General features: G+C 33.4%; 1 pseudogene; it reads left to right on the forward strand.

Annotated features, from left to right (window-relative positions):
* Positions 1–3,551: 3,551 nt before the first annotated feature.
* The window catches only part of LOC122105515, a 59,489-nt pseudogene continuing 46,552 nt past the window's right edge, over positions 3,552–16,488 (forward strand).

The raw sequence follows: 16,488 nt of genomic DNA on the forward strand, positions 1-16,488 counted from the left end.
AGAGGGTAAATTTGATCAAAGTACTTTCACTGCATATATAGAAACATACAATAAAATCCCACTGTAAGATTAATATATACTATCAAAAAGAAGTTATTGAGCAAATAATTATTTTATTTGATGAGAGAGCAGAAATGTGAAAGTTGCACAGGAAGTAAAGTTCTATAAAGACCAAAAATAGAAGGGTGAATTTCCCCCAGATAGTGCAGATATTCTGATACTATAATATATAAGCATGTATCTAATAAATTAAAGGGGGAATCCATGCACATATCTTAAGAATATGCATTATAAATTAAAGGAATAGGACTGCAAGACTTTTAAGAATCAAAGTATTTTTCAAGCTGTTGCATAAATCCTGGATTTATATAGTACCTGGAAGAGTGATGTTAGTCATATTAGGACTGACTGGTGATTTAATGTAGTTTGAATTTAGATATATTTGAGTAAGCAAAATGAAGATATTAGATATTAAGTGTCTTAGGAAAAGTGAAGGATAACTCTCCAAGAACCATTGAAAAGTAAAAATAGATATGATTTCCAGAGATAAGAAAATTATGAAAGCAGCAGAGATGTTTATGTAAATCTATTCCAAATGAAATTTTGATTTTGTGAGGTTTACTAGATATTTAAGTTGGTACAGTAACTAGATATGTTATATGTTATAATAACATACAGAGGAATTATTCTGTGAAGAGAATAAGATGACTTGTGCTACTCGTATTTATTAAAAATGAAAGGATGGTGGGACTGACTGGAAGCTTGGCTTTGGTGTAACAATGTCAGCTTTGAGTGAAAAAGCCAAGAGCATGAGGCCCCAAATTCAAGCAGTACTTGAAACACACACACACTCACACACACACACACAAATATTACATACACATATACACACACACATACACACAAACAACGGTTGAGTCAGAGCTGTTAGCTCATGCCTATAATTTTAATGGTTTAGGAGGCTGGAATTCAAAGGATTGTGATTCAAAACCAATATGTGAAGAAAAGTCCATGACACTCAGTGTCCAAAATCACAAATAAAAAGTCAGACTGGAGACATGACTCAAGTAGTTGAATATCAGCCATGAAAGGACAGGTCCCATAATTTCAAGCCTTTATACCAAAACACCAGCCCACTGGCCCCCAACAAAGTAATGTAGGGTAGTGTAGGGTGTTTATCGCACAATCGTTTCAACAAAAGCTTTTCGGGCATTTGAAAAGGGATGGGTAGAAAAAGAAAGTAGTATTTGTCACAGAATAAGACTTTGAGATAAAACAAAAATTTATGTTGTAGATGTGATGAGATACTGACACTGATGAATTAAGAAAAGGAATGTGTTTTGCTGATGCTAAAATGAAGACCTAGAGCACACATGAGGAAGTACCACACAAAGTTACAAGAGCTAGTCATATTCAGAGCTTAAAACTACACATAAACTGGGTGCTAGGGCCTCCTGGCTGGAATCCTAGGTTTTCAAGAAGCTGAGAGATGAGGGTTACAGTTCGAAGCCATCCAAAGCAGGAAAGTCTGTGATACTATTATCTCCATTAACAATCAAAACAACTAGCAATGGAATTACAGTACAAATGGTAGAGTTCTAGCCTTGAGCCAAAGGGTTTAGGACAAAGGCCCAGGCACTGAGTTCAAACCCCAATAATTAATTAGTTAATTAATTATTTACCAATACCAAAAATTAACATGAAGCTGCAAGGCAGGGTGAATGGTAATAAGAGCTAGAAGGAAATTTAGGAGAAATGAACAGGATTTCAGTTTCAGGTTCAGGAATTCTATTTTCTCAATAAAACTGAGATCAAAGTCATATGCTAATGAAGACAAAAGAAAATATGGGGGTGTGGTGAAGTTTAGGTTTATTGTTAGATTTCACATTTTCTGTTCCATGTCTCTCTTCGATTGTACAAATATTATTGCTTATATCAACTACATAGCATACATCTAATTAAAATGGTATTTCATTTAAATTATTCCAAAATTGTTAAAATGTTTACAATTTGTCCTTTCAATTATATTTGTATGGCTTAAGACTTCCTGTCTTCCTAATGACACTGAAAAATCTTTAGTGATTGACTGGAAACACCAGTGCTGGGCATATAACCATTCTGAATATTCCTATGGAATGATGTTTTCCTCAATGCTAATGAGGAGACTGACAACTAAAGAACATACAGTAGATTGTTTTTCCTCTTCCAGAAATATGAAATAAGAATATTTACTTCTTCCAAATCACCTTATTCCTATTAACACAAGTTAAGGAAATAATCATTATACAGAAATACATTTGAAATTGAAGTCAGTTGTATAAATTTTTGACCTTCTGTTGTTAATACCACCTATTCCACTATCTTTTCCTTTAAAAATGATTGTTTTGGGTCTGGGAAAGTAGTTCAGTGGTAGAGTGCTTACCCTGCATGCATGAGGCTCTGGGTCCAATTCTTCAGTACCACATAAGCCAAAAAACCTGGAAGTGGTGGTGCGGTGGCTCAAGTGGTAGAGTGCTAGTTTTGAGCTGAAGAGCTGAAAGACAGTGCCTAGGCCTAGAGTTCAGGCTCCAGGACCAACAAAAAATAAATAAACAAATAAAAAACAATAAAAATAGATGATTGTTTTAGTTTGTATCACTGTTGTTTGTCACCTAGTTCAAAGTGAAAAACATAAAACAACGAATCAACAAACAGAATCCTACTCAGGCTGTCTGAATTCTGTTCTCAGCTTGTCAGATGCAAAGTCCTGTAATAATCTTTAATTCCTCTGCCAGGCCTCAGAGCATTTAGAAAATATGATGGGAACACTGTGTAATTTCAATTTGATTTCAGCTGGCAGCCCTGCTGTGTTGCCTTATTAAGTAGAGAACTATTGAGCTGTATAAATCTCAATAATGTCACTGATAAACCCACCCATACTCTTTACTTCAATGTTTGATACTCAGGGAGCAGTAGTTAGTGAGGATCATATGTATGATTAATAAATGAAAAAGGGCTTAAAATATCTACTGTTCAGTACCACCAGCTCTCACACATTGGTAAACATATCATTCCAGGTGTTCCATTTTTTAAGATGACTACTGGGTAAAGTGATCAAAGTCCTGTAAGTATAGGAATCTCATAGAAATCTGTTCTCTGTCACCATCAAAGGTGACTTACTAGCCTATATAGAAATGTACAGTGAGCTATTTATTTATATGTATGCAAAGGTAAAACATGACAGAAAATTTCTAAAGAAAAGGAGAAAAGAATCGACAGTTCATCTTGATTCAACTTAATACTCATTGGGCAGTATGTATACTTTTATTTTTTGCCATACAGTTATGAATTAATATTCAGTTTTGTATTTGCCCGAGACTCAAGTCAGGTGACTTGTCCAATAACCATCTGAAACAATAACAAGTATAGTATTTAATTTTGTGTTGGCACAGTTTTGAACATGTGTACCCATACATACTTATGGTTCATATGTGATTATTTATGTGTGTATGTAATTTTCTCTTTAGTTCTCTGTTTTCAATTCAAAAGAAACATATCTTGCCCTAAAAGCAATGCTTCAAAATGAAAGAATAGCATTAAAACTTCGGTGCAACCTGAAGGTTAATGAAATACTGGTAAGTATTACAAAGATGTCCATTCTATAGATATAGATATACATATAATTTTTTTCTTCAAAGTGTTATTATTTTCAGGTACCAATGGTTTATGCCTATAATTCAAGCTTATCAGAAGGCTGAAATCTGAGGATGGTGACTCTAAGCCTGGGCAATAAACTCCATGAGACTCATATCTTCAATTAACCATCAAAAAGCCAGAAGTAGAACTGTGGCTGAAGTGGTACAGCACTACTCTTGTAAAAAATAATCTTAGGGACAGCAGCACCCAGACCCTGAAGTTAAGCCTTAGGACCTGAAAACACATGCAAAAATAAGATTGTATTAAAAGAATTATTAAAATTTAACTCTGGTTGTGTAAGATCACACAGATTCACTAAAATATTTCTATCTTTCAATCATCCATCTATCTATTATCTATTATTTTATCTATCTAATCTAATCTATCTCAGAAAGAGCTGAGCCATTAATCTAAGTAGAAAGAAACAAAACATGCCTTTGAAAGAAGAATAAAAAGAGAAACTCTTAAGGTAAAACTGAAAACTTTTTCAAAATCAAATAATTATAAGTAATAATTAACTTGAACAGATCATAAAATGAGTCCTTAAAATAGCTGAACAATAATGAGATCCAATTTTAAATAACTTTGCCTTATGTATATTTTTTCTACTTAGTATTTGAGAACACACAAAAAGAATGATAATTTTAGTATAGTTTTTTAGTTCAAATTGCAAAGAGTAGCTTACTAAATTCTAAAAATAACTTTTTTTAGCAGCATATCTTTGGAGAAAGAAAAATTTAACCTTTCATAGTATATTTTATTTTAATCTAATACATGAAACTGTGCTCATTCATTTAAAGGCACTCTACCAAGAAGTAGGGTTTGTTTACTAAATAACATAATTCAAATACTTTGACATTTCTACTTTCACATGAAGATTATGTTTTGTCTAGAAAAAGTTGGTTAAATATTTAAATATATTAAAGGCAGCTTTGACTTTTTAGGGAACTAAATTTGACCAATCATCTAATTTCCTACTGGATCTAGTGGGAATCTGAACCAGAGTTATGCCTTGTTTATCTTGTTTGATGAGCAAATTTTCTGTAGTTTGACATGATGTTTTCTACTGTTTCTAATTTTCCAATCTCAGGTCACTTAATTCTGTCTCTCTGTTTCTGTCTCTCTGTCTCTGCTTCTCTCTGTCTCTCTCTGTCTCTCTATCTCTGTCTCTCTCTCCTCACTTAGGTAGCAATCTACAGTTTTTTCCCCAAATTTTACAGATATTGTTCTAATTTTAATTAGTATTGGGGCCACACAAAGAATTTAAAATACAATAGTCTGAAACATAATCTGCATTTCTTTTCTATGTTTCTCCTGTGTATCATAAAAGTTTATCTTGAAGAAAGAAAAACCATGAAGTACTCTCTTAACATATCTTTACTAGTGGGCTCAAACATGCAAAAGTTGTCTTTAATTACTGAGGTGTTTAAGAATTCGCATTGGGTAAAATGAAGCAGAAATTTATAAGCAAGGTAGTGTGGGTAAGATTTATTAAAACAGCAACAATAATAAATCAAAAAGTTAAAGATCAAAATGTGAATAGCGAAGTCTGAAGTATAAAAGATTTTTTTAACAGTAATACTTGGTACAACTCGAGGTAAAAAGGGTCTATGATAGTATTTACTGAGTTAAAAAGAACCCCAATTTTTTATTGGCTTCTGAAATCAGGAAAGCAAATGTATCCTGTATGCTGGGGCTCTGTCTCCAATACTTTGTCTGGTGTGGCAAATGCTCCTGAAGGTTACTACAAGAAAGCACTCCCTGCTCAGCTAGAGGAAGTGTTCTTAGCTGGAAGCTTTCTGTTCTGAGCCTCTTCTTCAGTCTGCCTCAGCCTTTAAGCCCAGGAATCTTCTGAGGGTTAAGTCTCAACTGACACTTCAGCAAGGAGACGGTATGAAGTTCCCTTTAATTATCTCACAACCAATCTCTGGCCCATAGTCTCAGCAGCAGTCTCCTCCCTGGACACTCAAAGGATTGCAAATGGGCAAACTTTCCTCTAGGGCCACCTGAAGAGCAAGCAAAATTGTCTGTTTATCTGTCTGAATGAACTCTGCCCTGTCAAACTTCCTCCCCTATTTTATCACAGATGTTGTATGTATCTCTTTCTTCACAACTATTGTACATGAATAGACATCTCCACTCTATAAAAGTGTTCTGGAAGAAGGGAAATATTTAAATGAGTAACCATTGAAAGAAATATCTGCAACAATGAAATCATGAGATTTAATAAGACGTTATGGAAACTCACTTAGAAGAATATGTTCCTATAAATTGAAAACTTACAATTATCGGATATGTGCTTGTCTGAAGAAATGCTAGATTGCATGATAGAGAGAGAGAACAAAAGCAAGAGAAAAACCTGAGTTATCCAAGTTTGAGTGAGATGAACCATAGAGAAAAGAAAGACATACAGAAATTGACATGATGAACTGCAGTCTCACTCAAGTAAGGACAAAGGCATCATGATAATTAGTGGAATTAATAAGTGAAGTTAGGAAAGTTGAATATTGTGTTTCAAAATTATGAAGAAATCAGGCAAAGGCCATCCAGTATCCACAAAATTGCAATCTCTGAAAAAAGAATCTGAAAACAAGTAATATAATGTTAAAGATACAATTCAAGTGACTCTTATTTTGACCAAAAAAAAATTTCCATACTCAGAAGCTGAATATTGTGGATGATGCTGGATCATGGCTTGCAGCCAACCCAGGGAGACAAATCTGAGTCTCTTATCTCCAAATATTCTGCAAAGTGACAGAAGTGGAGTTGTGGTTCAAATATACTAATGTCAGTGAAGCGTAATTGAAAACATTACACAGTGAATCTCAGTGACCAAGATTTTCCTTAGGAAATAGAAGGCAGATGACTTGTAGTGAACACTGAAATGGGAGAAAGGTAGTCTGAAGTTGAACCAAACGAGGTTGTTGGTATTTCATTACATAATGGGACCATAGAAAGCCAAATCAAGTTGTACAATAAAGTAAAAAGAGGGAGGGATGCAGAAGCTGTTTGCAGATTGCAATATGACAGTTGAGTGGCAAGGCAGATTATCTTGGAACAAAACAACAAGCATAGGGACTGCTACAAACTTACTCATAGGTAACACTGTTCACTAACATTGTGAGAACAAAGAGAAGAGGATGGAAAAAGAGAAAAATATCCTAATTTTCTCCATTTCACATAGACTTAAGAAAATGTAGAGTCAAAAACTTTAAAATGTAAGAATAATCATTGTAGCTAGGCTCTGGTGGCTCATTACCTGTCCTAGCTATTAAGAAAATGGAGGACAAGCAGAAAAGGTCAAAAGCTATGTACATATGACCATATAAGATAATGTTAAGTGAAATGAACCCCAAGATAGGGACACAACTATTTCTTTTCTTGCTTGCTATTGTTTTTAGTATTTAAAATGTACTACGTGATTTGCTCTTCCCCCAAGGCATAACCCCTGTTTTCACTGTATTTGATTTTGGTGCTCTGCATCTTGTATGTACATTTTTCTAATTTGGGGAGGGGAAGGGAAATAACAAAATGCTGAAATAAGGATGCAGGTTGTCCCATTGTAACAATGAGATGTAGAAGACATTATATTGAAAATGAACTTTAAAACTTCGGGGTTGGAGGAGGAGTTGGGGAGGTGGGGATGGAAGGGATGGTAGGGGAAAAACAAAGGAGGAGGCAACAATGTTAAATAGTTACTCATGTAACTGTAACCTCTCTGTACAGCATTTTTACAATAAAAAAACATAAAAAGATATTATTCTAAATATCAAAATTACACACAAAGATCAAAGAAGTCAGACTTGAACCACTATAAATGATGATATTGTGACTAAAATCAGATAAATGGTATTTAAAACGTAGATAGGTCCAATCCCTATTAAAATAACTTTTATGAAAAACTACAAATTCCAATCATAGTTTTCTTGCAAAAATTAGCTCTAATGTACAAGTTGTTATGTCGAAAACGAACTTTACAACTTTGGTGGGGGAGCGGGGAGGATTGGGTGGGGGGGAAGATGGGAAGGGAAGGGAAGGGGAAACAAAGGGGGAGGCTAGAATGCTTGATAAGAAATGTACTCATTATCTTGCCAATGTAATTGTAACCCCTCTGTACAGTATTTTCACAATAAAAAAAATTAGCTCTATTTCAAAAAGGACTTAAAAGTATTTTACTTTATTTTTTAAATAAATTTTTATTGTGAAAATACTGTAAAGAGGAGTTACAATCACATGAGCAAGGTAATGTGTACATTTCTTATCAAGCATTGTTGCCTCCTCTTTTGTTTTTCCCCTATCATCCCTTTCCTCCCATCTCTACAACTACATCCCCTCCTCCTGCCTAAGTTATAATGTTCGTTTTTTGACATAGCATCTTGTACATCTAAAACAAAAAAAACCCATAACTTTTTGCAGCTTAAAAAAGTCAGAGCGAAAGCATTAAATGAAACAAAGGGTGTTCTTTCCAATAATAAAAATTTAATTCAAAAGATGAAGATAGAACAGTTTTGAATATTCATGCAGAAATTATCCTAGTGGAAGCAATCATAAAACAGAAATTTCATGAAATTTAAAGAAATACCAAATAATTATATTGTAGAAACTAAATTTGTGTTTCCAAAACCATGACTTATCCAATAAAATGAAAATAAATAAGGAAACAAATAATATAAAATGTAAGTAACATCATTAATAGATTCAAAATATTGCTATTTATATAACTATAGGTTTTATTTATCCCATTATTCACAAGCCTTCTGCATTAGATACAGATGTATCATATAACACACATACTTGCTGTTCTATTTAATATTTTTCTTAACTACTTATGTCCATTTTTTTCTAGAATGTATTGCATCTTTTACTCTCTCTCTCAGCATCTTTTGCATGAATCCATCTCTTCCTTTAAATCCTCCCTCCCCAATTTGCTCAAAATTAAATTAAGTCTGAGCTTTGGCAATAACTTCCCAGAGATCACCACAGTCTAATGATGCAGAGTAATGCCAGACTGATCTTGCCAATCTGTAACTTTTTTATAGCCTCCTCCTATAAAAATCTCTGGTGCTCCATTATTTCTAATTGAATTATGAACATATTTTTCCATGTGCTTTATGAGTTTTTCCAAAATTTATGATGACATCATTTGTTTAGCTTTGCTCTATAATATTCTCATTTATTTCCCCCTCAGAGGAAAACATCTATTGCTGCTCTCTGAATTTTCTCTCATTTTCTGGGCTTATGTATTGTTCTCCCTTTTTGCTGATATTTACTCTGCTTTCTCTTCCTCCCTGACTAATCCATGTACAATTGTGTACTTGTTGTAGATACTTTGCAAAAGTGGCATTTCTTTAGGGCAGTGTATATATTCTCTTCAAATATTTGTTGCAGACACAATGCGTTTGTACAAGTATGGGAAGGAGGGGGCTAATAACTGTCTCTGCCTCTGTCTCACACCTCATTCTTCCCAACCCTTCATCTGATCCTATGTTACTGATGCCACTTAAAGTCAGAACCTCCATATACTATTTTAGATGTTGGAAGCTACTGTTTATACTCGAGAGGATACAAGATTGTAGCTGACACTACCATAGGAATCTGATGGCAACTTTACTTAATAGAACTTTTAGACCTAATTCCACCGTACTTTAAAATAAAAATGAAAAGAAACTACTGTTACATTTTTGAAGCTCCCTACTCTCCTGCCTTTTAAAAAGTTTTGATTCCTTGATGTTGCCTTTATCATTCTTGTTAATAACCCACTTGGATTGCCCCTCAGATGACTGTGATTTTGTCAGCAGATTCTTCTCACTTGTGTTTTCCTTCTTATCTGACTGCAAATCTCTGGGGTTATGTCTGTCCTAGTGTGGCTTCCTATATTCTATTTCCTATATATTCTATTTAATACTGCAAATAAGTATGCTAGGACCCTCCGTCCCAATTGTTTCTAGTATCTTCCCACTCTTCAGAAGAAAAAGATCTTGAAGTTTAAAGAAAATATTTCTTGCCATAGGTTTTCCTCCAAGGAATTTCATATATATCCAAAGACCCTCAACTTTAAACACATTTCAAACTTAGCTCTGTTCACTTCACCCCAACATTACCTTGGACTTTAGGGAAAATCAAAGGAAGAGGCAACAATGCTCAATAGGAAATACACTCATTACCTTATTCATGTAACTGTAACCCCTCTGCACAGTATTGTTACCATAAAAAACATATAAAAATAAAAGGCACAAAAGAAACTTGTGTGAGTCTTATAATTTTCACCCACTTGATATTTCTCTATAAGCATAGGATTAAATATATGAAATGTAAGGAATACATATAACACTGAAGACTAAATTAAGAAGAAAAAACTTGAGTGTTATTTGAAATACTTTTGTTTACTTATTTTACATAATTCCAGGAAGGTTTATTTTTATGTATTTTTCAACAAAGTGCTTTCAATTTATATTTCAAAAAATGTAGAAGTTATTTGATTGCAAATTTTATTTTGTTTTTTTTTGTTGGAGATTTCTATCACAATAAATTTAAGTGGTATATTTATTGCACAATTTATATTTCATTATGGATTCATAGGGATAAATTTCTGATTAGCTAGAATTCTTTAGATTTTTAAAATGTGTTCTCAAAATATTATTGTAATAACTTAAATTATTTGATGTGATTTTGTAGTTTAACTATTGCTCTTTTAATATTTTTCTTAGTCATTACACATATTAACTCATCTTTGAATAGTTTTGTATAATTTTATGACCATTTTTAATCTTCTTTTATTTGCCTCTATTTGTTTCCTGATTTTGTGTTATTATTCAATTTGTTGTTTGTTGATTGACCTCTTTGCTATTGTCTTCAGCTAAATTATCAGTTAATTTATTCATACATATTTGCTTATTGCTGTTGTCAATACAAGGGCTTGAACTCATGATCTCCCATTATTACTCAATTTTTTTGGTCACAGCTGACACTTGACCTGTTGAACCATACTTCCATTCCTTTCATAATAATTATATTTGAGACTTCTTTTTTTTTCTTTGCATATTGTTTGAGATTCAACAAGCATATTTTAACTTATTACTACTTTGTTTTTTAAATGGATACCTTTCTTAATTTTTCTTATGATTACTTTAAACATATGAATTATTTATACTACTTTTCATTTCAGACTTTTTTTCTTCAGTTCAAATTGTATTTTATTCAACAAAAGAGAATCTAATCTACTTGATTTTGCTCTGTATAATTTCTTATGATTGTTTTATAGTACATCAGAAAAACAAAGTTTTATATTACCTCTACTCTATCAAAGACTTTCTTGATTTCAAAACTTTTGGATTTAGTTCTAAACATCAAGCAAGTAATTGTACTTGAGACAAAACCCCAGTGTCATGAGATTGAATTTGGTTATCACACTATCTGCTTGGAGAACACATCAAAATTCACAGATTGATGATTCAGTCTTCCAAATCCTCTCCAACTCCCCTGCCCCCACCTTGACATTCAATCACAATTCCACTCCTGCAGAACTTCTGGCCTACTGACTAAAAATTGAGGTTCTTATAACCCCACGTTAATTGGCTAGACTGGCTCAGACAAACACTTAGGCATACTTACCAACTTACTATAAAGACATAATAATCAGACAGATGAAGAGTCAATGTCCAAATTCAGGAGAGACTCCCTTAGTATAAGAGCTATTATCCCCATAGATTATGGCACCAGCTTGCCTTTGAATGAGTTCTCATTTGCCTGTGGAGGTTTAGATGTCTAGAAGCTCTCAGAAACCTGCTCTTTTCATTATAGTTATGAAGGCTATTGCATGATTGTAAAATAGAAACCATGTCCAAAGGTGACTGAACATAAGGGCATGATCTAATGCTAAGAGACTAATGGGAGAAACCCAGCAAAACTTGTTTGTCCAGTTTCTTCTTGGCTTCTTTGCACAACATATTTTCTTGCAGTGTGAGTCAAGACCCTTCTGCGATAAAGTCTTATCCTCCCATTATTTCTTTAGCACTAGCTCCCAGATTGGTTGGGTGAGATTGGAGTAAATGCTTAGATCCTATAGCCTGCCTTCAGGAGAAAAAGAAGTGCAAGAAAAGGTCATATAATTGTCCTAGACCTCTTTAACAAATAAGCTAGATTCTTAATAATTTGCTTTTATTATGCCTCATTATTTTCTCACTAGCATTTTCTTTAGTAAAGGCACATCCTATATTAGTTCCTCTGGGCAATATAAAGTAAGATGTAGATGGATTATATTGGTTCACCATCTAATACAGAGAAATATGGCACTTAAAGTGGGTCCTGTGAATTCAATGGAAATACCAAGATTTTGGAATGAAAAAAAAAATCAAAAAGTGACAATTAATATAGGCTGGATATGTGAAGTTATTTAATCAAATACTAGGAAAAATAAAATAATATCTATATGTTAACTTGTAGATGGTGGTAAAGTAATTATTATGCCTCCTTTCCAAAATCAATAAGCTAATGCTATTATAGTATAAAGTTAAACTAACAAACTATACCACAGAAACAAATAAAATACATTAAGTTTGACTATCTACATAGACATAGTTAAAAAAAAGAAGGTAAATTTAATTAAAAACTAAGCATTCCATGGTCTAGACATTTTGTGTTAAAGACCTATGATATAACCAATACCTGATTAAACAAATATTGGAAGCCAGGCACCGGTGGCTCATGCCTGTAATCCTAGGTACTCAAGAGGCTAAGATCTGAAGATCACGGTTCAAAGCCAGCCTGGGCAGGAAAGCCTGTGAGATTCTTATCTCCAATAAGAAAACTGGAAGTGGTGCTGTGACTCAAGTTGTAGAGCGCTAGCCTTGAGCTGAAGAGCTAAGGGACAGCACCCAGGCCAAGATTTCAAGACCCAAGACCAAATAAATAAATGAATAAATAAATAAATAAATATTGCCTTGAAGGGAACATGGCATTTTGCTATTTAAATTGATCTGGAACTTTTTTATGTATGTGAAAGGAAGACTGTCACATTTTAATGAGGATAAGAAGCAAGAAAACTTTGCTGTGTGTGGCCATTTAGGATCAAATGACCAGAGTAAGTCTGTGTGCAAAGCTACCAAGAGAAACTGTGGATATTGGAATAGGTCAGTTCTCCCTAAATTTCATTGCAATAGATTGCTCTCCTTAAAAAGAGACTTAAATTGACACATATTTATTGGTGTATAACAAGAGACCTAAACGAACTCAGTCAGTTTAGTTTGCTTTGTTTTCCAGCAGGTTGTGAAAAAACAAGAAATTACACTGTGAAGCAACACATAACTTATCTGAAACATGTTTCCTCTTTCATAACCATCTCTCAATTTTTACCTATGGCCTCGTATGGATTTTCCTGTAACCACTAGAATGAAAGGAAAACAAACTAAGCTGAAAACAAAATGCTATAAGTATCCAGATCCATAGCAACAAGGAAAAATAATAAATTTTGAAAATCAATAGAAGAAAAATATCTCAAGAACCTTGATTTCAGGCAATAGATTACATTAATCTTTGATTTAGAGATTTCCCATTTTTCAATATCTATGTGCCTTAGGGATCTGAAAAAAATCCTCTTAGCTACCAGGCGCCGGTGGCTCAGGCCTGTAATCCTAGCTACTCAGGAGGCTAAGATCTGAGGATCAGGGTTCAAAGCCAGTCAGGGCAGGAAAGTCTGTGAGATTCTTATTTCAAATAAACCACCAGAAAAAAACCAGAAGTGGTGCTGTGGTTCAAGGGGTATAGTGCTTGCCTTGAGTTGAAGAGCTGAGGGATAGCGCACAAGCCCAGAGTTCAAGGCCCACAACCTACAAAATAAATAAATAAATAAATAAATCCTCTTAGCTATCTAATTTTCATTACATAAGAAGTTTGAGTTATAATTAAATTATTTTAAGCATTTTGTATTTTTATGTGATTATAAATTTTCTAAATATTACATCCTCTCTGGCTCAGTAAACAAAATGTTCATTGTTGGCAGGGATATAAATTATTTTTAGTTTCAATCAAGAATTTGGTGAACCGTGAATTTTCCTAGGCTATTTTCACAGTCGCAGCATCCAAGAATGAGTTCCTCTGTTGGTAACCTACTATAGAGTACCAACAACTTCTTGGCAGCTACTATTTTTTGTTTGTTTTGTTTATTGTGGCTTCATGCTTGCTGTTCCACTACATGATGATGTTGTCAGTCATTTTTGCTTTAATTATGTATTTTGCTCATGACCACACTGGGTCATCAGTTATCCGAACTTCTGAGTAGCTGGGATTTAAAAGATGTGCCAGTTGGGCTGGGAAGGTGGCTCAGTGGTAGAATATTTACCTTGCATGCATGAGGCCCTGGGTTCGATTCCTTAGCACCACATAAGTAGAAAAAGTCACGAGTGGTGATGTGGCTCAAGTGGTGAGCACTAGCCTTTAGCTGAAGAGCTGAGGGACAATGCTCAGGCCCAGAGTTCAGGCCCCATGACTGACAAAAATTCCACTGGTCAGGTGTAATCCTGAGGCATATATTATGAACAAAACACTAATTTATTTACAATGAAACCAAACATTTTTTTCTGTTTGGTTTGATAATAAAATTAGTAGACAGGTTTTTTAAAAAAATATTTTTGTGGGAATAGTTTTAATTTCCTTTTAATGAATAAATTTAGAGAGGAAAGCAAAGATATTTCTTTGGAATCTGAACAATGGATTCCTTTTTCTTCTTTGTAAGAAGGAACTTGATTAACTAAATTGAATTTTAACTACTTTGATAACATACATATGCATATGTATTCATATGCATACATTTACATAAGCACACATATCTATAACTATATATCCATAGATATATGCTTACTGGAGTGTATACTAACGAAGATAAACCTAGGTAAATTTCAAATATTATTTTAGGTCCTCCATACTTTAGCTTTTTCACTATTTATATGTACTTCTACAGGAAAAAAAAAATCTTTAATTCTTAGACATACGAATGAAGTGTAAATCTAAGTCAGTATATATACTTAAAATTCATAACCTTGATGAATATACTATGTATTAACAAATCATATCAATGACCATACTGTCATGTAGATTTTAAAGCTATGTTCATATTTCTACAAATTAAAATATTAAAATTATGGATATCATGAGTTTATGTCTTACAAAATGTAATTCTAAAAAATTATGGTATTACGGGGGGGGGGAGAGGATTGCGGGGGGGGGGGGAGGATGGGAAGGGATGGGAAGGGTAAACAAAGGAGGAGTCTACAATGCTTGATAAGAAATGTACTTACTATCTTGCCCATGTAATTGCAACCCCTCTGTACAGTATTTTCACAATAAAAAAAATAAATATTAAAAAAAAGAAGAAAGAACAACAACAAAAAATTATGGTATTAACAAACTTGGAGTGTGAAATTTATAGGTGCTTTATCCATGAATAAATTTAGTGTGCTGCAACGTTTGACTAATTATTTAAGTAAGTTTCAAACAGTTTTAATGTCATAGCATAATCTTTGATATGCCAGTTGATAAAGTGAATCATCTTGTTCTTTTTTATTCAATAAAATTAATAACTGTATTTTCTTTGTAGGTGTTTTTCAATTGCATTGTGGAAGCCCCCTAACATATGGCTTTTAGTGCACCTGCTAGCAAGAACATATTTATAGCAACTGTAAACTCGCTAACTCCTAAATGAGACACATGACTTTTGACGGGTTAAAATCAAATGAAGAATATGTAATTTTCTTTGGAAAACTATTTCTTACTCAAATATTTCTTTATGTATTTCAAAACTATTTCTTAATCAGTGACATCTTGTAAAAGTAATTTTAGAACACTAATAACTATGGAAGAGAGAATAGGCCCTCTTCTACAATATTATTTTAGATGGTATTATAAAATTATTAGATATGAACTCTGCCAGTACTGGAATTTCAACCCAGGGCTTTGCACTCTTACTCATAATTTTACTCATACCTGGTGCTCTTTTAATTGGGTCACGGATCTTGTTATGCTAGCAACTCTGAACACATATTCATAAGTATGTACTTCTATATAGATTATATTTTTAAAATCCAGTTTTTGTTTTACAATCTATCTCTATATATACCATATATGCTTGAGGAAAGGTATATTTAAACAATACAATTGATTGAATGTTTTTAGTATTCACTATCTATTTGCATTAGTTTCTGTTTTGTCCCATCACCCTGAAGCAAGAATATTTTCACATGATTGTGTCTTTAAAAGGCTGCTGCTCCCTTTTTATTCCTGGTGAGCAATGTGTTTAATAACTCACATGGACATGCAGTTTGTCTCCTTCCCGGTTCTCAATTTTTTCCCATGAAAATATTTTTTGGCATGCTGAGCAAAGATATTTTCTTAAGAAGAAACTTGCATAATGACTGTACTTTTCAAATCTTAACATTTAGGTATAGTTGGAGTTACTTTGTGGCCTTAATCATTGAAAAATATCAATATTTTATTTTCTAAATGTACTTCTTCCACTTGCTAAATTCTACAATATTCAAAAGCAATGTGCAGATACTGCATCCACATCTTGATCCTAGGTACTTTCAACCAACTGCAAAGAATAAAAGACAACAAAGCATATATAAAGTGGTTAGCAGGATACTGGAATAAAATGTGGTCTGGCAATACACTGCTAAATTTCATTACAGCAATTCATCAGATTCTATACAACAAGAAGACTCAATCATATCTCACATAACTGTGCAGTACAGTCATCAGCCTAAGCAAAAAAAATTATATATGTGAATTCACCACTTTTTCTGTATAACCATCACTGAAAAT

Source organism: Dipodomys spectabilis, unplaced genomic scaffold (assembly GCF_019054845.1).
Source record: "Dipodomys spectabilis isolate Male_0828 unplaced genomic scaffold, ASM1905484v1 ptg000032l, whole genome shotgun sequence".
Classification (NCBI taxonomy): Eukaryota; Metazoa; Chordata; class Mammalia; order Rodentia; family Heteromyidae; genus Dipodomys; species Dipodomys spectabilis.